The sequence below is a fragment of the Oryctolagus cuniculus genome, chromosome 7 (genome assembly GCF_051225735.1).
Source record: "Oryctolagus cuniculus isolate XC-2025 breed Fujian yellow rabbit chromosome 7, ASM5122573v1, whole genome shotgun sequence".
Lineage (NCBI taxonomy): Eukaryota > Metazoa > Chordata > Mammalia > Lagomorpha > Leporidae > Oryctolagus > Oryctolagus cuniculus.
This window is the reverse complement of record NC_142873.1, coordinates 71,942,503-71,965,746: the sequence shown is the minus strand read 5'-3', so window position 1 is coordinate 71,965,746 and position 23,244 is coordinate 71,942,503.

Sequence of the window (23,244 nt, the reverse complement as noted above, 5' to 3'; positions counted from 1 at the left end):
GCTTGGCTCAGCCTAAGCTGTTGCAGGCATTTGGAGAGTAAACCAGCAGGAGAAGGGTTCTCCCTCTCGTTTTTTTTCTCTCTGCCTTTTAAATATAAATAAATACTAAAAATAAATATATAAATCTAATGTAGATGATACAGATGATGATTCTAATTTTAATTAACAAAATTGTATATATTTATCATGTACAATGCCATATTTTGAAATATGAGCTCTTTGTAGAATGTCTAAACATAGCTTATTAATATGTACAATACCTCACATTTGAGTGGTTTTTTAAAAAGTTCCTGGAAAAGGTATATTGAGAAAAAGCTATGCATTGATGTTAAAATGTTTTGCAACAAAATCAAGTTGTCTTTTAATTCCTTTCAAAAATCTTGGAAGTACTTTCAGGCTCATTTTTTATTTGTTTGGTAAAAACCCTTAAAACCAATTCTCTAAGTAATTTCAACAATACAGTCCATTGTAATTTATCATAGTCACCATGTTGTACAATGGATATCTTAAACTTTTGATTATTATTACCCTAATCCGCCCCACCCCCAAACCCTGATAATCACCATTCTACTCTCTGTTTCTGTGATTTCAACATCTTTAGATGCTACAAATATATAAGTTTCTTGTCTGTCCAGAATGCCTTTGGGCCACCACACTTACCTTATTCTTATCTAGGAGTAGATAGGGATGGCCCAGCTGTGAATATGGGAGGAGACTTGGACAAAAAAGGAATTATATCTCCTGGTCAAATGGTTTTAATCAAGAATGGAGGCCGGCACCATGCCTCACTTGGCTAATCCTCCACCTGTGGCACAGGCACCCCGGGTTCTAGTCCCAGTCAGGGCGCCAGATTCTGTCTTGGTTGCTCCTCTTCCAGGCCAGCTCTCTGCTGTGGCCCAGGAGTACAGTGGAGGATGGCCCAAGTGCTTGGGTCCCTGTGCCTGCATGGGAGACCAGGAGGAAGTATTATTTTTAAATAATCACAGAGTCGAATTGAAAGCTTGTGTACAGGGCTATGAATTATAACACTTGTATGGATTTTCTAACCACCACTATTTTCAGGACATGAAAAGAGTTCTGTGCTTTACCTCCCTTGCATTCTTTTAAATGAACGCTTCCACATAAGTCTTGCCAACCATTGATCTGTTTTCTGTCTCTATATTTTATCTTCTTGAGAATGTTATTTAAATGGAATTATATGATACATCATCTTTTGAAAACTTCTTTTCCTCAGCATCTGTATTTGAAATCCACCCAAACTGTGAAATGAATCAATAGTTTTTTTTTTCCTTTTTACTACTAAGTACTATTTCATTGTATGTGTGTACCATAGTTTCCTAATCTCCTTGAATAACTTCTGTGCTGTTTCAGGTTATTGACATACATAAAGGAAGAATTTATGAAGGGAATGACAAATAAACATTTGTGTATGATTATTTGTATAATTGTAAGCTTTCATTCCTCTAAGGAGTAGAAGTTTCTGAATCATATGGTATGTATTTGTTTAACTTTATGAGAAACTGCCAAATTGTTTTTCATAATGTTTCTATCATTTTTCATTATTGCCAACAATATGTGAGTGTTCTAGTTGCTCCACATCTTCAGCAGTACTAAATATTGTCATTAATTTTTTCTGTTTTCTAATGAGGGTTTAGTGGTATATCATTATTGGTTAAATTTGTATTTCACTTATGGCTAAATGTTAAACATCTTTAAATATTCTAATTTGCCACCTTTGTAACTACTTTATTAAATGACCAAACTTCTGCCTATTTTTAAAATAGTTTCTTATTATTGAATATTGAGAGTTTTTAATACATTCTAGATATGTGGCTTATAAATATTTTCTCTAGTTTGTTGCAATTTTTTTTAATTTTGATGAAGTCCCAATTATTTTTTCATTTAGGAACTATCTTCTGATTACATGTCTAGAAATGTTTTGCCTAACTTAAGCTCACAGAATTTTCTCTTATGTTGTCTTATAAATTCCTTAATGGATTATAATACAAAGTGCTTGCAAAGCACTGTCACTCTTATTCAGGAGGCACACATTCTATAGTTATCAGTGAAAAGGTTTATCTTGAGAGTATCCTACATACACTGCTGAATTCAATCATAAATGTGGTCAATTTGTAAAACAGATTTTTGGTGATCTATGTTATATTTAGGACTATAAATATTATATAAATGACGAGGAAATTTCTAAAGAAGTTCACAGTAAAGGACAAGAGAGGCGCACAAACACACACGTCCTCCAGAACAGAGCTTTAAAGCCCAGTGTAGGGGAGGAATTTAGAGACGGCAGTGCTCCCCAAAAGTGGAAATGTTATCATTTGGAATTCCGACACCTAGTGGAATGGGAGGTAACACGTAACAGTGAGACAGCTTCCAGCATAAGCTACTGCTCTATGTATAGACCAAGAAATAGAAGATATGAAGGAAAAAACGTGGCTAAAAGCCAGAATTATTGCTAGAATTGAGAGTTCAAATAAGAGTCGCAGTGTCCTATATTATGTTTCTTCAAGAACCAGTGGCTCATGGTTTACCTATTGACATTTGTATTCTGTCTACTAACAGCGCTTTTATCAAGCTGTATGCTTGAATATCTTGCTTCTCTTTAAGTATTTTAAGGAATATTGAACTGGAAAAGGTAATAGCCCAGTGATTCAGATGTTCCTGATCCACATCAGTGTTCCTGGGTTTCATTCTATGCTCTGTCTCCCGCCTCCATCTTCCTGCTAATGCAGACCCTGAGAAGCAGTGGTGATGAATTCCTGATACCCAGATGGAAGACTGAATTGTGTCCACAGCTCCTGTCATTCGCCCCAGCCCAACCCTGGCTATTGTGGGCATCTGGGGAGTGAACTAGCAAATGAGATCTCTCTTTCTCTCTGTCTCTCTCTGTCTCTTTCTCTCTCTTTTAAATAGATAAATAAATATGTTGTAAAAATATCATGAAACCAATAGGAGCTGGAATTTAAAACGATAATATAGGAGTTGATCTTGCATTGTAAAAAAAACTTTTCCATTTATATGTTGTAAAAAATACCATTTAGGGGGCCAGCATTGTTCTGTAGAAGATAAAACTGCTACTTGTGGTTCTGGAATCATGTATGGACACTGGTTTGTGTCCTGGCTGCTCTGCTTTGATTCAGCTCCCCACTAATGTGCCTGAGAAAGCAGAGGAAAAATGCCCAAGTGCTTGGGCCCCTGTTCCCATGTGGGAAACCTGGAAGAAGCTCCTGGCTGCTGGCTTCAGCCAATGTGTCCATTTGTAATATCTGTACCATGCAGTTTTTCTAGAAGAATTCAATCAAGATCTGGATCAGAATCACTTGTGTGATGTTCCGTGCCTGTGTTTTATGACTTTGTTGCCTACATTTTATATATTTTCTTTCCAAATATCTTCATCTTGTATTTGATGGTATATCCCAACAGTAAATCCGAGGCTTATTAACGTCTATAAAACTTGCCTGAAACACTTTCTGATGATGACTGTTACCTGTCTTCCTGAAGCTATCTAAATGTAATCTGTCTCTGTGGAAGTCATGAATGAGTGAGTACATTTTACAGACTTCTTGGCACTTCAAGAAATTTCTGCCTAAGTGAAAAGCTTGGACATCTGTAACTGAAGATGAACAGAAAATTTAAATTGACACTAAAAATGATGTAATAGCAATGAATTCATTCAGAGTAGTTACTCCATGTCAGGCATTGTGATAAGTGCTTTCATGTTCTTCCAAATTATCACCATGTTCTTATAGATTTGATATTAATAATCGCACTTCATAGATGATGAAACTGAAAGATCATAGTTAAACACACTCAATTAGAAAAAGGCAAAGCATGGATTTGAACTTAGGCTGCCTGGCACTGGTATCTCTGCTCTTAATCACTGGGCTATATTTTGCCAACACATTCAAAAAATATTTGGGGTTAAAAGATACGGAGGTGGGGCCAACGCTGTGGCATAGCTGGTTGAAGTCCTGGCCTGCAGCACTGGTTTCTCATACAGGTGCCGGTTTGAGTCCCTGTTTGAGGCCCAGCTGTTCCACTTCTGGTCCAGCTCCCTGCTAATGGCCTGGAAAAGCAGTGGAGGATTGGCCAAGTTCTTGGGCCCCTGCATCCATGTGGGAATCCTGAAGAAGCTCCTGGCTCCTGGTTTGGATTGGCTTAGCTATGGCCATTGAAGCCATTTGTCAGGTGAACTACCAGATGGAAGATCTCTCTGTCTCTCCCTCTGTCTGTAACTCTCTCAAATAAATAAAATAGATCTAAAAACAAAAATCTGTGGAGGTAAATATTGTTACAAAAGAAAACAAATGCAGCACAGTGCTTAGCGCATGTAAGTGGTCAATAAATACTGCCTAATTGATTGTCTGCAACATCCTTCTCCCCTCAGTGCCCCCACAGCACTGTCCCTGCCTATACTCAGCATTTACAACACTGCACTGCCTTTGTTATTTGGGTCTTTCATGAAGTAAACTAAGACCTCCTTTGGGTTAGAGAGTAAGAGATTAGGTATTTATCATCTCATTCTCTGCTCCTAGTGGAGTGCCATGTATGCAGCATTAGCTTCATTAATGTTCAATGACGATGTACATGGATGAAAAAGAAAAACTGATCTCTAAAGTATTAAGATTCAAGTGTTTCTTTTCTTTTTCTTTTTTGGAGATTTTAGTCTTCTCTAGATTTTTTTTTTTTTAATGTGTCACAGAGTAGTAGAAAAGATGTAGCTTTCCAGTGTGTGATTCTGAGTAACCAAATGCATTTCAGTGATGAATCTGAGTTGACACTGCTGATATTTATGCAGCAAAGCTACCTCAAGGGCCTTTAGTAGTTTCCTGATTATGCTAATCTTATCTGATTAGTTGCATCTCAGAAATTGAAGACAATTTGGGTGAAAGATAATGTTTTTCCTAGTTCAAATGTAAAAGAAACTCCTCAATTAAGTTCCTAGTATTTCATTTGTAAGTGTTAACATGGAAAAATTGTCAGCACACAGAATTTTTAAATTTTATTTTACTTGTTTATTTATATAAAAGCAACAAATTTCCCGTATTTCATATATACAGTTTTATGAACATAATGATACTTTTCACCCCATCCTTCCTCTCTTCCCTTCCAACTATCCCTCTTTCTTTTCTTATTTTTCTTTTAAATTTTACAATGACTTTCAATTTACTTTATAATTACAAGGGTAACCCTCCACTAATCAATAAATCATAAGTAGAAAAGCCACTGGTCCTCAAGAGTATAGACAGGGCTATAAACAACAATCTAATCTTAGCATGTCAATGCTGTTCATATACATTTTTTTTGTATTCTATATATTAGTTACCACAAACCAGGAAAACTATATGATATTTGTCTTTTGGGGACTGGCTTATTTCACTAAGCATAATTGTGTCTAGTTTTGCATCCATTTTATTGTGAAAGACAAGATTTCGTTATTTTCTATGACTGAGTCGTTTTGTTACAAACCTAAAGTTCTTTTTTTAAAAAAATTTCAAATCTTTACTTAATATATACTAAATTGATCTTCTGTATATAAAGATAATTGAAAATGAATCTTGATGTGAATGAAAAGGGAAAGGGAGTGGGAGATGGGGGAAGTTAAGGGGGAGGAAGCCATTGTAGCTGTACTTTGGAAATTTATATTTATTAAATAAAAGTTAAAAAAAATTTCAATTAGTTTTTAACAGATTCAGTGTGATTTCTATATGAAATTCTGAGAACATAATGATATTCCCTTCCTCCTCCCCTTTCTCTCTCCTACTCTCTTTCTTTCTCCTTTTCTTTCTTTTTTAAAAGTTTTTGAGATAATATATTTTAAATTTACATTACAGTGAAAAGGCTTAATTCTGCATCAAATAATAAGCTAAACAAATAAAGAGCAAAAGGAGATATAGAAATATAACGTAGTTGGACACAATTATGTAGAGTGAAATTAGTATAAAGGATGCTCACAACACTGACAACTATCATTGCCTCTGGAGAAGTAGTTGAAACTGAAGGTGTTGAACACGCCTAGTGCTTAAAATGCTCCCTTTTGGTATTCATGGTGCCAGAGTTCAGTACCAGCTCTGGCTCCTGACTCCAGCTTCCTGTGACTGCAGATCCTGGTAGGCAGCAGTGATGGCTCAAGTGGTTGGGTTCCTGCCACCCAAATGGAAGACCTGGATTGTGTTCCTGGCGCCTGGCTTCAGCCCTGCCCCAGCTCCGGCCATTGGCAGGCATTTGAGAAGCGACACAGTAGATGGCAGTTCTCTCTCTGTCTCTCTCTCTGACTCTCAAGTGAATTTTTTTTCTTCTTTTTTTTTTTTTTAATTTTTTGACAGGCAGAGTGGACAGTGAGAGAGAGAGACAGAGAGAAAGGTCTTCCTTTGCCGTTGGTTCACCCTCCAATGACCGCCGCGGCCAGCGCGCTGCGGCTGGTGCACCACGCTGATCCGAAGCCAGGAGCCAGGTACTTATCCTGGTCTCCCATGGGGTGCAGGGCCCAAGGACTTGGGCCATCCTCCACTGCACTCCCTGGCCACAGCAGAGAGCTGGCCTGGAAGAGGGGCAACCGGGACAGAATCCGGCGCCCCGACCGGGACTAGAACCTGGTGTGCCGGCGCCGCTAGGCGGAGGATTAGCCTAGTGAGCCGCGGTGCCAGCCTCTCAAGTGAATTTTTAAAACATGAATTTTAGCTATAGTACTCTTTCTTGTTTGTTTTTAACAAAAATATGTCTAGGTCTCATATATGCACTTTAATAATAATTCTCAACGTTTAACTATGGTTTTGGTTATCAATAATGAAAACATAATTAATGTCACTAAATTATTTTACAACCATGGCCCTAAATGATTCCCTATGATAAGTAAATTAGTTCTTAATAATTTTAAAAACAAATTTATATTCAAAACACTAGATTGGAAAAGTTACGTATGCCTAATAAAAATCCCAACAATATATTCACACACAAGCTAAAAAAGGAAAACTCAGCTGTCACTGAGTGTTGGAGGGTGGATGGAGGGTGAAGTATGGACAGACAACCAAGACATCAGCTGCAAATAGTATTTGGTAATGAAATTCTTACATTTCGATAAGATTACTTGAACAAGCATACTTCAAAACAGCCTTGTCAAAATGCTTTGTCATTTCAAGGTAAATCATAGCGTGACTAACCTTTCTCTCTCTTTTGAAGCAAACACATCATCTAAAACCAGCTGTGTTTTTAAAACTGATATTCTACAAATTCTTCTCTAAGCACAGTGAGCACTCTCTTTAATAGTTTTTTCCTTTACTGGGAGCTAAAAAGCACTATAATGAAGAAATGCCATTTTTTGGTTTCCAAACTGAATAACTAATACTGATGTATATTAACATTTTCTTAAATTCCTGGAAGAAGAATAAGTAGTTCTAAACTTAATTTGTCTTCTCTAAGATTATTTATAGGGATGTATTATTTTATAGTCCTGAATTGACCTTAATATTGTCAAACACCATCATCAAAATTATCTGCTGAATTGTAACAACGTAAGAAGAGCCTTTAATTTGCTTTGGTGTAGCAGATACTCTGCAGTGATTGGGCAGTATACCCAACAGCAGTTCTAGGAGTGCCTTCTACATGCCGAGCAGTTAGAAACCTGGGAGCATAGCAGCAGACAAGACAATGTTCCCGTAGGCAGATTCACCAGAGTCATCCTGTGCATTATCTGGGAACAGATTTAGTGAGGAAGCAAGCAGTCTCAAAATCCTCATCTTTATTGGCACCAAGACTTAATGGACACTTAAACAAAGCATTATCATTCTCCAAGACTGATTCTTTCATTCTTAACAATCTCCTTGTCAAGATTTGCAATCTTAAAAAACAAAAGGTTTTTTGAATGGCGCCGCTGCTCAGTTGATTATTCCTCCGCCTGCGGTGCCGGCACCCCGGGGTTCTAGTCCCGGTCGGGGCGCCGGATTCTGTCCCGGTTGCCCCTCTTCCAGGCCAGCCCTCTGCTGTGGCCTGGGAAGGCAGTGGAGGATGGCCCAGGTGCTTGGGTCCTGCACCTGCATAGGAGACCAGGAGGAAGCACCTGGATCCTGGCTTTGGATAGGCGCAGCTCAACGGCCGCAGCAGCCATTTGGGGAGGGGGATTACCAATGGAAGGAAGACTTCTCTCTCTCTCTCTCTCTCTCTCTCTCTCTCTCTCTCCCTCTGTCTCTTTATGTAACTCTATCCTTCAGATAAATAAAATAGATCTTTAAAACAAAGTAAGAAATAAAAAAAGAAATATTTTAAGATTATTATCACCAGTATTCCAAGAATATATAAAAGTAAATTGGCAAAAGCTATTCCATGAACACATATATTTACTCTTTAACATTGATGGGGTACTGTGCTAAGAGCTGAGGATAGCATGAGAAAACAAACACTCCTAATCCTTGACGTCTTAAAGCCTAGAGCTTAGTGGAAGAGATCAGTAATAGATCTATAAATCCACAAATACTTCATAACTCTGCGTTCTGCCACCAGCTGTGAAGATAAGCAAATTACCATCAGAGAGGACAGATAAGGATCAGTCTAAGCTGAAAGAAGTGGTCATAAGAGACTCCTGTTTTTTTTTTGTTTTTGTTTTTGTTTTTTTCTGATCAATCTTTGTGATAAAGAGATTTCTGAAATAAAACATGAGCAGAACTCATCTTTAACCTTTTTAAAACATACCTCAAATGAAATATTCTAATTGTATGTTTCTCATTCAAAACTCCTTTAAAACAAATGTATGTCATAACCATGCCAAATATGATTTAGCTTTATAAAATCTTTATTCTTCCTCTTTAATAAAACAAATGTGAAAATATTGCATATAAATGGAGTTAGCTATAGATACGAGGTGAGATACAAATAATCACAGTTATTTGTACATTAGAAAATGTCTCATAAATTAAATGATATATAAATCTCACTTCAAAACCATGAATAGGGAGTATCCTTTTAAATATATTTTATCTCCAACTTTTGGTAGCTTTCCCCAGAAAAGAATGTACCCCTATAGGGATTCTAAGCCTTGACAAAAGTTTATATTCCCTTCACTTTGTGCTTAAAAAGCAATAAATATAGAGAAGGAGCTAAAATGAGGAACAAAGGTGACAACATAAGGAGAATGAGAGATTTGTATAAAATTATTTTTTGGAAGGGGGAGATTGTTTTGCTATCACTAACTATGAAAAAAATTTAGAAGAGTTTTCATACTAAGAAAGATTTTGAACAACAATAGCAATAACTTCCATTTTCTTGTATACTTGCAATGTTCCTAGCCCAGAACCTCACAAAAATATCTCATTCAATTTTCTGAACTGCTTTATATACAATAACAGAGGCTCAGAGAGGTGAAGTGTCCTACCTAGTGTCGCATAGCTTATCAAATGGGAGACTCAGAATTATTTTATTTACCTTAATATTTTTAAAGATTTATTTATTTATTCCAAAAGCAGGGTTACAGAGACCGGGGAGAGGCAGAAAGAGAACTTGCATCTGCTGTTTCATTCCCCAAATGACCACAACAGCCAGACTGGGCCGGTCTGAAGCCAGGAGCGGGGAGCTTCTTCCAGGTCTCCCATATGGGTGCAGGGGCCCAAGAACTTGGGCCATCCTCTGCTGCCTTCCCAGGCACATGAGAAGGGAGCTGGATCAGAAGTGGAGCAGCCGGGACTTGAAAAAGTGCCCATATGGAGTTCCAGCTTCATAGGTGGCAGCTTGACCTACTTTGACACAACGGCAGCCCCTGTGTATTTTAATTTAGTTTATTTGCTCTTATTTAGGTGATGTCTTGACTCTCTGGTATTCTTGTTATATTTCAGCACCTCTTCTTTATTTAAATATTTTATTTTATTTATTTGAGAGAATGAGTTACAGAGAAAGAAAGAGAGAGAAAGGGCTTCCATCTGCAGGTTCACTCCCCAAATGGCCGCAACGGCCGGAGCTGCACTGATCCGAAGCCAGGAGCCAGTTTCCAGGAGCTTCTTCTGGGTCTCTCACATGGGTGCAGAGACCCAAAGACTTGGGCCATCTTCGACTGCTTTCCCAGGCCATAGTAGAGAGCTGGATTAGAAGAGGAGCAGCTGGGACTATAACCAGTACTTATGTGGGATGCTTGTGGCAAAGGCGGATTAACCTAATGAACCACAGCACTGGCCTCTCAGCACCTCTTTACTGCAGGAAAACTGTTCACCATTTTACCGGGCTTCATTGGCAATGTGGAAACTATTTTTCTTGAGCCTAGAAGATGTATGAAATGCTTGAATATATATAAAATATGTGAACTGATTTATGCCCAAATCAATGAATTCTGAGTGAATATTCCACTAATGGCTTTTTACAAGGTGCTGAATTTGGTATTTGCAGAGCATAATTCCATGCAGTACTTTGGGAAGGAACAAATGTGTCCCTATGAAACACATTTATTGAACACATCAAAGGCAATTGAAACCCCAAAATATTCCTATGCTTTCATGGTAATTCTAAAATAGAGGTTTATGCTTTGCACTGATTTGCATAGGAACATAAATATATTACAAAATTCTGCCCTTTCAGTTTATTGTCTAACATAGACAATACATGATAGCTTAACAGTGGGAACTTTTAATATGAAATATCCAGAGACTCTCTAATGAATATTTTAATTTATAAAGAAGGACAACACCTGCTCCCATTTTGACTGTTGCAAATCCTTTGGAGGTGCTAAAGACAGGACATAGTATTAAAAATTCTACCAAGTCCTTTATGAATCTGCAGCAAATCTTCACATATGAATGTTTTATATGCAGTCTTAGTTGTATTACCTACTGTTTCATACAAAGTACTCTCAACACCTCAAAGTTTAAAACAACATTTATTTTGTTCTAGCATCTGTGGATCAGGAATCTGGGTATGGTTGACTTGTCTGGCTCAGAATCTCTCAAGGTGGCAGTATCTGTTGGGGCTGTGGCCATCTCAAGGCTTGACTAGGATGGATCTGCCCCATGCTGTGTCAGAGTAGTTGACAGGCTGCTTCTTATCCTGGTTGTTAGATGGAGAAATTTTCCTCTTCTCACATAGAGTTTTTCACAACAGAGCAGCTTGCTTCTCCTGGAAAGAATTCTTCAAGTGAAAAAGATTGAGAGCAAGAGGAAGTTAGGTTTTTTTTTGTAACCTAACAACTGAAGTGACATCCCATCACTTTTGCCCTATATTTGTTCCTTTAAATTGGGTCACTAGGTTCCCGCCACTCTCAGGAGCAGATGATTATAGAAGGGTGTGAATACCAGGAGACAGAGATAATTTGGCATTCGTTTAGTGGCTACTTAATCACATCAAATAACAGTCACTATATAAGATCACAAATAAAAGCATGAAAAATCACTGGTAGTTTAAATTATTTAAATAATTTATATTTTCTAAAATGTTGTAGAGAAAGCCTGGAATATCAAGATCTGATGTCCATGATCAGTAGATAAAATAGAGATGTGTGAATTTCATCAAGTGGAACAGACTGACTCCAATGCAGCTGACAAATGCTGTTTCCTACAGTACCTTAGCATGGGCAGTAAAGATCACAATGATTTCATCTTAAATACGATGCTAAGAAGTGCTGGTGTTCCAAGTGCTTGGGCCCCTGCACCCTCATGGGAGATCAGGAAGAAGCACCTGGCTCCTGGCTTTGGATGGGCACAGCTCTGGCCGTTGTGGCCATTTGGGAAGTGAACCAATGGAAGGAAGACCTTTCTCTCTGTCTCTCCCTCTCACTGTCTGTAACTCTACCTCTCAAATAAATAAATAAAATCTGTAAAAAAAAAAAAAAAGAAGTGTTGGTGTTCTTGTATATACCTTTACAACATAGCTGACTCCACTGAAAAATTAAGTCTATGACCTTGGGAATGCTTGAATCTGACTTAACACTTGAAGGAGGTTAAGCCAGTGAGCTAGACCCTATTTGCTCTCACTAACTGGGTGCATGATCTTAACGCTCACAGTGCCTGAGTGCATGGTGTTTGGACAGTCTCTATGTTACTGGCTGGTTATATCAAGAAATAAAAAAAAATGTGGAAAAGATAAAGAACAGAATTTATACTCATAATTATTTCCCCTTTAGGAAAATATTTCCTAAACTTATTTGGACTCTTGAACATTTCAAATTAAATATACGATAAATGAAAATGATCAAAGTTGTGTTATTCATCAGTTTCTTGATGATCTGCTCCTTTCCAACTAACCATATAAGGATTATTCACACTGAGAGAAAGAGTTGACTGAAGGTACATGGAGGGCCATGTCACCAGACAGTGTTTCTTAAAGGACCTGAGACATGGATGAGCCAGGAGCTTGTCTGCGGAGGTGGTGTGCTGCATGGGGCTATTTGCAAGATTTTAGAGGCTGAATTATGCTTCTTCCATTTATTAACATTGTAGCTCTGGAAACAGCATTTCCTAAATTTTCTGAAATGCAATTTCCCCCATGTGAAAGAAGGATGACACTCAGGAACAGCAAAAATGTGCCTTCCAAACCCCCTGTTACAGGAAGCACAGCTGACTTAAGGTTCCTTTTGCTGTGCTTTGAAACACTTTGAAACACTTTGAAACTGTGGTTGCAGAGAGGCCATGCCTCTATCTACTTGCTCAACAAATTTAATGGATCGTAATGGAATAATGATGTCATGGAACAAATGATATCTTTTTAAGGATAAAGACCATGAAACAGACATTTGTAATGTCACAAAATGACTCATGCAGTTTATAAATGACAGCGTTAATAGCAAGTTAAAATAACCTAGAGAAATGTATCATTTCTTTAAAAGATGCAGTGATGTTCAAAGAATGTGATCTTGACTATTTTGTTAATGAAATAACCCAAAAAAGTTAATAAACATTTGTTATACCATACATATAAAAATTCAAATAAGTATTATTATTATGTTTTGGCAAGCTTTTGTACTTTGTGACAGATTGACTTGGGACAAGTTTGTGTGTTTATTCATTCAATCATTCACTATATCATTATTGAGCAATAATAATTTTTCCAAATCTGCACTGAAGTTCTAACAACAACCAATATAGTCCTTGCCCTCAAATTCCTTATACTTGGCTGGGGAAGGCACAGAGACTGAGAAACAGGGGGTGTATCTCTCTTGCTGATTACATTTCAAAGAGACGGCCACCAGTTCCTTGAGAAAGATAGTCCTGGGATGTAAAACTGACAAAAGATGTCTTTGAAGATTTATATCTGAAATGGGCAGAGAAATAACTTATAATTCTGCCTGAAGTTCAGTCAAGCTGTGAACAACACCTTGCATGCATATTAGGTTTAATCTACTAACCTTCCTCTACAGATAGACTCTTCTTTTACCCTGGTTTTCCAGTCTTTTTACCTTTGTTCCAACTAACAGGTTCACTGAGGCAATTGTAGGGATGAGAATTAGACCCACACATTGGGACTCAGATTGGTTGAGCACCTTGACACTTTGAGTGTAAATCTTGAAGTGCTAACCACCTGTTCACCGATAGGTAAGAATCTCTTCATCCCAAGAACTCCAAAAGAGCAGCCTCTCCTCTCAGAAATCTCATACAGTACTTTCATATCCTTCGTAGAAGACTTTCTTCCACAAATCTAACTCAGTTCTTCGTACTCCTTTTTATTGTGCTCCTGCGTGCACTTGGAAACCATCTGTTTATGATTGTCTATGAAACCACTGGTTGTATAGTTGAAACATGAACTTCCCTCGTTTCATTAACTTTTCCATCTACATTATTCCAGCATCAATCTATGTCTTATTTTCCACAGCTGAGTCATCCCTGTGCCATCATGGTTTAGTAGCAATATTTGAGGGCAAGATAATTTTAGTTCTAATCCCTGGACCACCCATTTTTTTCTTGCTATGGAACCTCAGGCACAATTTTGGAAGTCCAATTTTCTCACTGTAAATTAGAGTCGATAAAACTTACTTTTAAAAAAGACAAAGTGAGGCAATGGGTTGAGAATATAGTAGATGCCCAATAAGTACTAGTGATTATTTCCTTCACTTCTGAATTGCCTACTTGGTGTTTCTCACAAAGAACACCAGACTCTGCTTCTTCATTGTGGAAAAGTGAAAAAATAATTCAGCAGAACATACAGTTTTTCAATTACCAGTTCATTGATGCAGATAAACTCCCCATTAAAATCATATAAAATAGGTGAAGAATTGGGAGTATTGATCAATCCTTTTATTTATTAGAGTAATGGAGTAGCATTATAAGAACAAAATTATCATTTTATATGATTGATGCTAAAGGGACATTAGAAAAATCATTTTCCAGTTAAACCAATTTCCTTAAGTTCACAAAAGCCAAAAGGCTTGCAGATTCATTTTTACTTTCTGATTAAGAAAAATGTCACTTACAAAGAGGGACGATAATCCCTTAAGTGAAGGGATGTAGAAGAAGAAACTAGCCAATTTGTTAGACTAATGACACAGTAAAGACATCAGTGTTTTAAAGTCCCAAGTGATCATTCAATTCTTCCTTAAATCTGAAAGAGAAAAATGTGACTCTCATTTAACAACTGACTGGATTCTGACTTCAGAAGACTAAAATTATTTCAGTCAACTACTGAGTACTATGTTATCATAGGGTTAAAAAACAAATGGTTCATTCAGTAAAATCCAAATAATGCTGGAATATTTGAAAGCTTTCTTTTTCTTTTTCTTTCTGCCCAGAAAACTGAACAATAGATATGTTTGCTAAATGTATTATGTCTGTAACAGAATGCAGTGGCAAGTGTTCTGATAAGCTTATTTAATTCATTTCAATGGTTAATTAACTCAAAAACTGTCAGCACAAATTAATTAATAGATTCATATTCTCTATAATGAAAGGTTGGGCTGGGGATCTGTTTCTGGTGTTTGTCTCTTCCAGTCACTATGGCATCTCCCTACATGTAAAGTGGTATTTTAGACACTTGAATAATTACTGTGAGAGATAGATTTGGAAACTATGCTAGTTTTCTTGGGGACATTAAGATTTATCTGCAAATACAAAACAAAAATCCATGTAATTAGTCATGTTTCCTTTTTCACTTTCTCCCAGAGGATGATCAGATTACATTTTCATTGCTTGAAAATTCATTATTATTCTTTATTAGGTAGGACAATCAAATACGAATACACTAGAGATGCACGTGAAGGCTATGGATTGTTAAGTTTCGCTATAACGACGTAAAAAAGTAAAATGTACTGGACTCAAAGGTGCAGTTAGGACTAGGACAGAAAATTAATATTTGGAAAGGGAGCGAATGCAAATAAGATTTTGATGGGCTTTAATAATGAGGAAGAATGAGAGTGACTCACAGTCAGGAAATAATGTAAAGAACATAATTATATTTTTGATGCTCAATCCTAAAGAATTTAGAAACGTGATACTATCCTTAATACTGCTGGTAACTAAATACCTGCTCAGTACTTGAAGCTTTTGCTAATGAACTTGATACAGGATAGCACAAAAGAGTTAAGGCTATTTTTACACCAACGTATATTTATTTCAACACTAAGAAAGTCAAACCAGTTCAAAATGTAGAGCTTCATAATGGTTGTCCCCTTAACAGCAGATTCTCCCATTCAGTTGAGACTGCATGTTCTAATTTATATTGTAACTGCAACACAGCTGTCATTAACCCTCATTTGATCCGTGGAAAATCAAGAACCAATAATGGTGACAGCTCAACAAAGTGAAGCAGAGTGTGCAGATGGGGGTGATGTAACTTGATCTTACGATACATACACACCTGCTATTATCACTTGGTCAGGGTTAAATGCTGTAACTGAGCAACTGATCTGGTCATGTAGTATTAGGTAACTGAACTAGGGCAAGGTTTTTATATGCCTTCATTTTAAATGGTAGCTAGATGCATTCTCACAGCTGACTGAACAAAATAATAGAATCTGGACTACAAAGTGCTGCTTTTAAAACTTATTGGCCAGGACTTAGTTGTTTGAGTTTAGAAAGAGCCATTTTGAGGGGGGGAAAACGCATAAAAACAGCTTCAGACAGGATTCAAATCTACTCTATTTCAAATAAAAGTCATGTTAACTCAAAATATACTTCCATCAAAAAGCTAAAACTGTTAGAAAACTCTCAAAATTCCACCCCCCCCCCCAAAAAAAAATCCCACACACTAGTTAGGAAGCCCATAACTTATATCACTGCCTGGATTCCATGCTCAATCCTGCTCCTGGCTCCATCTACCTGCTAATGGAGAAGCCAGGAGGAAGCTGTGATGACTCAAGTAATTGGTTTCCTGCCACTCACATGGGAGACCTGAGTTGAATTCCCAGTTGTATGCTTTCGGGCCTGTGGTAGGCATTTAAGGAGCGAACGAACAGATGGAAGCCCTCTTTGTCTCTGGGTCTAATTGTCCCTCTCTTTGCACTCTGACTCTCCAATAAATAATAAATTTAAAAATTTTAAATTCTCTATAAAAAGTAATAGCCTTGAGTGTTGAAGTTGAAAATGGAGGGAGAGGCCGGAGCCGTGGCTCACTAGGCTAATCCTCCACCTGCAGCGCCGGCACACTGGGTTCCAGTCCCGGTCAGCGCGCCAGATTCTGTCCTGGTCGCTCTTTTTCCAATCCAGCTCTCTGCTGTGGCCCGGGAGTGCAGTGGAGGATGGCCCAGGTGCTTGGGCCCTGCATCCGCATGGGAGACCAGGAGAAGTACCTGACTCCTGGCTTCAGATCAACGCTGTGCACTGGCCGTAGTGGCCACTTGGAGGATGAACCAATGAAAAGAAAGACCTTTTTCTCTGTCTCTCTCTCACTGTCTAACTCTGCCTGTCAAAAAAAAAAAAAAAGAAAAAAGAAAATGGAGGGAGAGATTTCATCCATGCCTTTTTTCTCAAACCTTTGCTTTCAAAACCTCCTCATGGAAGTACTTTCTCTTGTCTTTGAAATGTATATACATGCTTTTGCACTTTAGATAGGTCTTTTGTTAGCTTTATGACCCAAGAATGTCTTCCTTAAGGACCTGGAATCCATCTCTTTGAAAAGTCAGCTTCAAGGATTTAGTGTCCCACTCCTCCAGGTTTTATGGAAGAGGCAGGAACCTAAACTTTTGCCTCTCCTTACTCCCAGCAGCAAAAGTCAGATTTTCCTCTAGATAAAGCCAATTAGCTAACATAGATAGTCACGCCAATTACCAGGTTACTGTTGTGACAAATGGTGGTGTCAAAGCCTCTTATTTGAGTACTGATTGTTATTTATCTTGAAAACACGTATGTAATGAATTGTATCTATTTTACAATAAAAAACTAAGATTTCTTTCTGTCTTGACAATCTTTTAAACAAATTGCTCATAATCAGTATCACATTTTGTTTAATGATTATTCAAAAATAAAACTGTTTTCCTTCTCTATTACTCCCCTGGTGAGAATGTCTGGATTGGGAGAAGATTTTTTAGTTATTATTTTTTAAAATATTTCTCCAGCACAGGCAGAATCTAATTGATTGCCTAAGAAGCCCTGAGTTGCTGCCCAGGAGCTGTGAGACCTGAGGACAGAGCTAGATATTTTTGTGTTCATCTGTTCCCAACCGGCTCCCTGGCCCTCACACTAGCACGAGGGAGAGTTCCAGAAGCTCTTCTTAGAGATGTACAGAAACTCAGGGCCTCCACGCTTCCTGTACTCAAAAGCCAGGTTAACCCCCTGCATGCTGGCTTCTTAGACTCATTTGTAGGCAGAAAAACATGATGTAAAGCATTGCTAATGTTAGTTTTGTGTGTGTGAAAATATGATTTTATTTTTAGTAATAATCATATCCTAGATAAAGAAAACAATTATGGCAGCAAAGACTACTATGTCCAACTTCCTGTAATACCATCAACCAACCTCGGATCTTTTTCTCCAATCGAATGTTTAAAGAAATTTTCTGCCTGTTTTTTTACATTGTGATACTGTTAGCTATATGTGCAGAGTTTTAGAGCAAATCTCCAGAATTCTTTCATCTGGTAGAACTGGAACTCTAGCCCGTGAGTAGCAATTCTCACTTCTTCCTCTGGCCCCCTGGCAATCACACTCTACTTTCTGCTTCTATGAATTTTACTACTTTACATGGCTCATACAAGTGAAATCTACAGTATTTATCTTTTGAGGCTGGTTTATTTCATTTAGCATAGACTTTTCAAGGTTAACTCATGTTGTAACATGTTACAAGACTTCCTTCTGTAAGACTGAATATTATTTCATTGTATAATATATATCACATTTTCATCATCTGTATCTCCATCCATGTACATTTAAGTTGTTTCCACCTCTTGACTATTTTGAATAATGCTTTAGTGAATGTGGGAGTACAAACTTTTCTTTCAGAACCTATCCTTTGGATAGATATTTAGAAGTGTGATTGCCAGATCATGCGACAATTTTATTTTCAATTTTTTGAGGAACTTCCAGATTGTTGTCTGTAGTAGCTGCACCATTTTATACTCCCATCAACAGTATATAAGGGTTCCAATTTCTCCACATTCTTGTCAACACCTGTTATTTTTTGTTTTATTTGTTTAAAACATCCTTACAGGTATATACTGAAGTGTTGCTTTGCATTTCCTTGATAATTTGTGATATTGAATATCTTTTCATATATCCATTATTTGTATGTTTTCTTTGCAGAAATGTCCACTAAAGTCCTTTGACTATTTTAATTGCGTTATTGTTTTACTATTTAGTTGTTGGTTTTACTTATATATTTTTGTTTTAACTTCCTATCAGATACTTATACTTGAATTCTAAATATTTTCCTCATTCTATATAAAGGTTGACTTTTCCTTTTGTTATTTTTAGTTTGCTATATTCCAAATGACTTATTTTTGCTATTGCTACTTGTGCTTCTATTTTCTTAGCAAAGAAATCATTACCAACACCCATAATGAGACTTTTTCCTATGTTTTCTTCTAGGAATTTTATAGTTAGACTTTATAAATAAATTTTTAACACATTTGAGATATTGCAAACCTCCAGTTTTCCCACCATCATTTGTCAAAGACACTATTCTTTCCCCATCATGAGCTTTAGAACTATTGTTGAACATCAGTAAATATACATATGCATAGGTTTATTTCTAGGAACTCCAGTATGTTTGATTTTTCTATATGTCTGTCCTTATGCTAGTACCACTATTTTGATTATTCTAATTTTATAATGTTTTGAAGTCAAGAAGTATGAAGTATCCAGATTTGTTCTTTCTCAAGATTGTTTTAGCTATGTGTTTCAGTATGAATTTTAGATTTTTTTTCATTTCTACAAAACACATTATTGGGAGTTTTTTTTTATTTAGTAAATATAAATTTCCAAAGTACAGTTTATGGATTACAATGGCTTCCCTCCCCATAATTTCCCTCCCACTCACACCCTTCCCATCTCCTGCTCCCTCTCCCATTCCATTCACATCAAGATTCATTTTCAATTATCTTTATATACAGAAGATCGATTTAGTATATATTAAGTAAAGATTTCATCAGTTTGCACCCACACAGAAACACAAAGTGTAAAATACTGTTTCAGTACTAGTTATAGCATTACTTCACATTGGACAACACATTAAGGACAGATCCCACATGAGAAGTAAGTACACAGTGACTACTGTTGTTGACTTAACAATTTGACACTCTTGTTTATGGCATCAGTAATCTCCCTAGGCTCTAGTAATGAATTGCCAAGGCTATGGAAGCCTTTTGAGTTTGCCAACTCTGATCTTATTCTGACAGGGTCATAGTCAAAGTGGAAGTTCTCTCCTCCCTTCAGAGAAAGGTACCTCCTTCTTTGATGGCCCCGTTCTATCCACTGGGATCTCACTCGCAGAGATCTTTCATTTAGGTCTTCTTTTCTTTTTATTTTTTTTCCAGAGTGTCTTGGCTTTTCATGCCTAAAATACTCTCATGGGCTCTTCAGCCATATTCGAATGCTTTAAGGGCTGATTCTGAGGACAGAGTGCTGTTTGGGACATCTACCATTCTATGAGTCTGCTGTGTATCCCACTTCCCGTGTTGGATCGTTCTCTCCCTTTTTGATTCTATCAATTACAAGGGATGAATTTCAATCTATAGACTGCTTTGGATGGTATGGACATTTTAATAATCCTTCCCATATCCTTCCAAGAAATTAAAGAGGAAATAATAAATATTACCAATCTCATTTTATGAGGCCAGCTTCATTCTGACATCAGAGTCAAAGACAGTATAAGATAAGAAAATTATAGGCCACTATCCCTGATAAATATAGAAGGAAAAAATACTCAAACACTGGAACACGTGGTTAGCCCAGCAGTTCAAATGCCTGTATTCCCCATTGGAGTGGCTGGATTCTTTTCCTGGTTCTAGCTTGTGACTCTAGCTTTCCTTCAATGTAAACTCTGGAGGGCAGCCATGATGGCTCTAATAGCTAGGTTCTTGCCACCCATGTGGGACACTTGGCCTGAATTTATAACTAATGGCTCTGCTCATCATTCCTCATTTGAGAATGAAGCAGCAGATAAGAACTCTGGTGTGTCTCTCTTCTCTCCCTGCCTTTTACTCCCTGTCTCTCTTTCTCTCTCTCCTGCTCTCCCTCACTCTCTCCCTCTCTCTCTGTCTTCATGACTCTCAAATAATTTTAAAAATCTTAGGAAGCTGAATTCAACAGTATATTAGAAGAATCATACACAACAATCAAGAAGGATGCAATGATGATTATACCAATGAAAATAAATAAAATCAAACCGCACAAACAGAATGACATATAAAAATCACATAATTATCTCAATAGATGCAAAGACAAGATTTGACAGAATACCCTTTCATGATAAAAACACTCAACAAATTAGAAATGCAAAGAAATTACCTCAATAATAAATAGATATTTCAGAATGGCAAAATAGGGAGGGAACTTACTGCTCTAGTCTAGGGGAAGATAGTTAAAAAGTGTAGAGAGAGTGAAATTTCAGGGAAGAGTTAGGGAGAAAATGGCAGAGGAAACTCCACACAAATTAGAAGGGCATTGTAGACCTATGTGGAGGATGTGGATGTGCACAGCTCAAGTCTCCAGCAGCTTGAGAGCCTCAGCACCAGCTTTGGAGTGAGGTGAGACCAGACTGCAGCAGCTCAAGCTACCAGTGATAAAGCTGAGGAAACAGCTTGGCATGAGTCTGGCTTGGAGCCCTATGGATGACAGTGTACATGCCAACCTAGAGAAAAAAAAAGGGAGGGGGCCGCCTTTTATCTCTCCCTGACCACCTGGAACCTTCATCCTGTAAATAGCTGAGAGAGGGCAGGTGCCATTTTTAAATGCATAACTGCTGTGCCATCTCATGTCCTTGCTCCCAGCAACCAGCGGAAAGTAGATGCCTGAGTTTGGTTGGGAGAATTGACAAGGGCTGGTAGCTCATGGCTGTGAGAGCCTTGTGTGCCAAAACTGTGAAAGCACTGTGTCTGTGTAGGATGACATAGGGTATGGCTGGGACTTTAGGCAGTCACTGTATGTGGCTCCACATACTCAGGGATCCCTGATTCCCTGGTGAGGGTCATTGCTGTAAGATTCGTGCTCAGATCATGGACTGCACAAATCCTTGTGTCATTCTTGTGACAGTGTGAATGAATATTGTACTCATTGGGACTACCACCCAGGCACTGGTCTGCTTTGAGGAGAGTTGGTGAGCATGAGAATATACCAACAGAGCAGAAAAACTCCTCTTTAATAAAAAACAAAAAAGAGGATATTTACCACTCCCAACTTGGGTGTCCTATTGGGCACTTCCCTCACCTTGAGCACTGAACAGAGCTCCCTGACCACACTCAGTATTTGCTTCTGGGTATTCACTGAAAGAGTGGACACTCCACTAAGCCACAGAGGAAAAATTCAAAGATAAGGGGCACCACAGAGGAAAAAAAGTATCACCACAAATGCCTAATGATAAACATGGTAATTCAAGAAACAAGAATAGGGAAGACAACCTGATGCCCCCAAAAGAACACAACACTTCAATACTAGAATGTGAAAATGAAGAGATAAATGAAATGCCAAAAATGGAATTCAAAAAATTGATTAGCTAAGAGTAATCAGGAACAAATTCATGAACTAAAGAAATCTGTACATAACATGAATGAAAATTTTTATCATAGAATTGAGATTTTAAAGAGAAATAAAATGAAATATTGGAAGTGAAGAACTCAATAGAACAAATAAAAAATACAGTGGAAAGCCTTAACAACAGACTCAGTGAAGAAGAATAAAGAATATCTGACTTAGATGACAAATATCTGGAAATTTCACAGTCAGCCCCCCCAAAAAAATAAAGGAGAATAAATTATAAATTAGAAAACTAAAAAAAAAAAAAAAAAAAAACAGTGTCAGAGATCTATGGAATACTATCAATCAAATGACCCAAGATATAGATCTTAGGAGTTCCTGAAGGCATGGAAAGAGAGAATGGATTAGAATGCCTTTTTAGTGAAACAATTACAAAAAACTTCCCTAATTTGAAGAAAGAAAGGGACATCAAAATATAGGGAACACATAGAACTCCTAATAGATATGACCAGAAAAGACCTTCACCGTGACACATTGTAGTTAAATTCTGCACAGTAAAACATAAATAAAAATTTCTAAAATGTGCACAAGAGAAACACCAGATTACAATCAGAAGATATCCAGTTAGGCAAACACCTCACTTCTCATAAAAAACCTTATAGGATAGGAGAGAATGGCAAATATATTCCAAGTCTTAAGAGAATACTGTACCATTCAAAGCTATCATTTATGAATGAGGGTGAAATAAAGAACATCCATTATAAACAGAAATTGACAGAATTTGTTACCATTCATCCAGCCATGCAAAAGATGCTTAAGGATATGATGTACACAGAAACAGAAACATTGTCATCACTACGAAAGAAGCTAAAGGAAGAAATCTTCCAGTAAAAGTTCAAAGGAAATTCAAAGTAAAATATAGGAATATTTTTGGAAAAATGGCAGGATCAAGTCATTACTTATCATTAGTCACCTAGAAAGTTAACAGTCTTAACTCTCTACTTAAAAGATACAGACTTGCTAAATGGATTCAAAAGCAAAACTCATGTATTTGCTGCCACAAGAAACATATTTCACCAAAAAGATATACGCAGCCTGAAAGTAAAAGGATAGAAAAAGACATTCCATGTCAATAGAAGCCAAAAAATACCTGATGTAGCCATCCTAATATCAGACAAAATGTACTTTTTTTTTGACAGGCAGAGTGGAC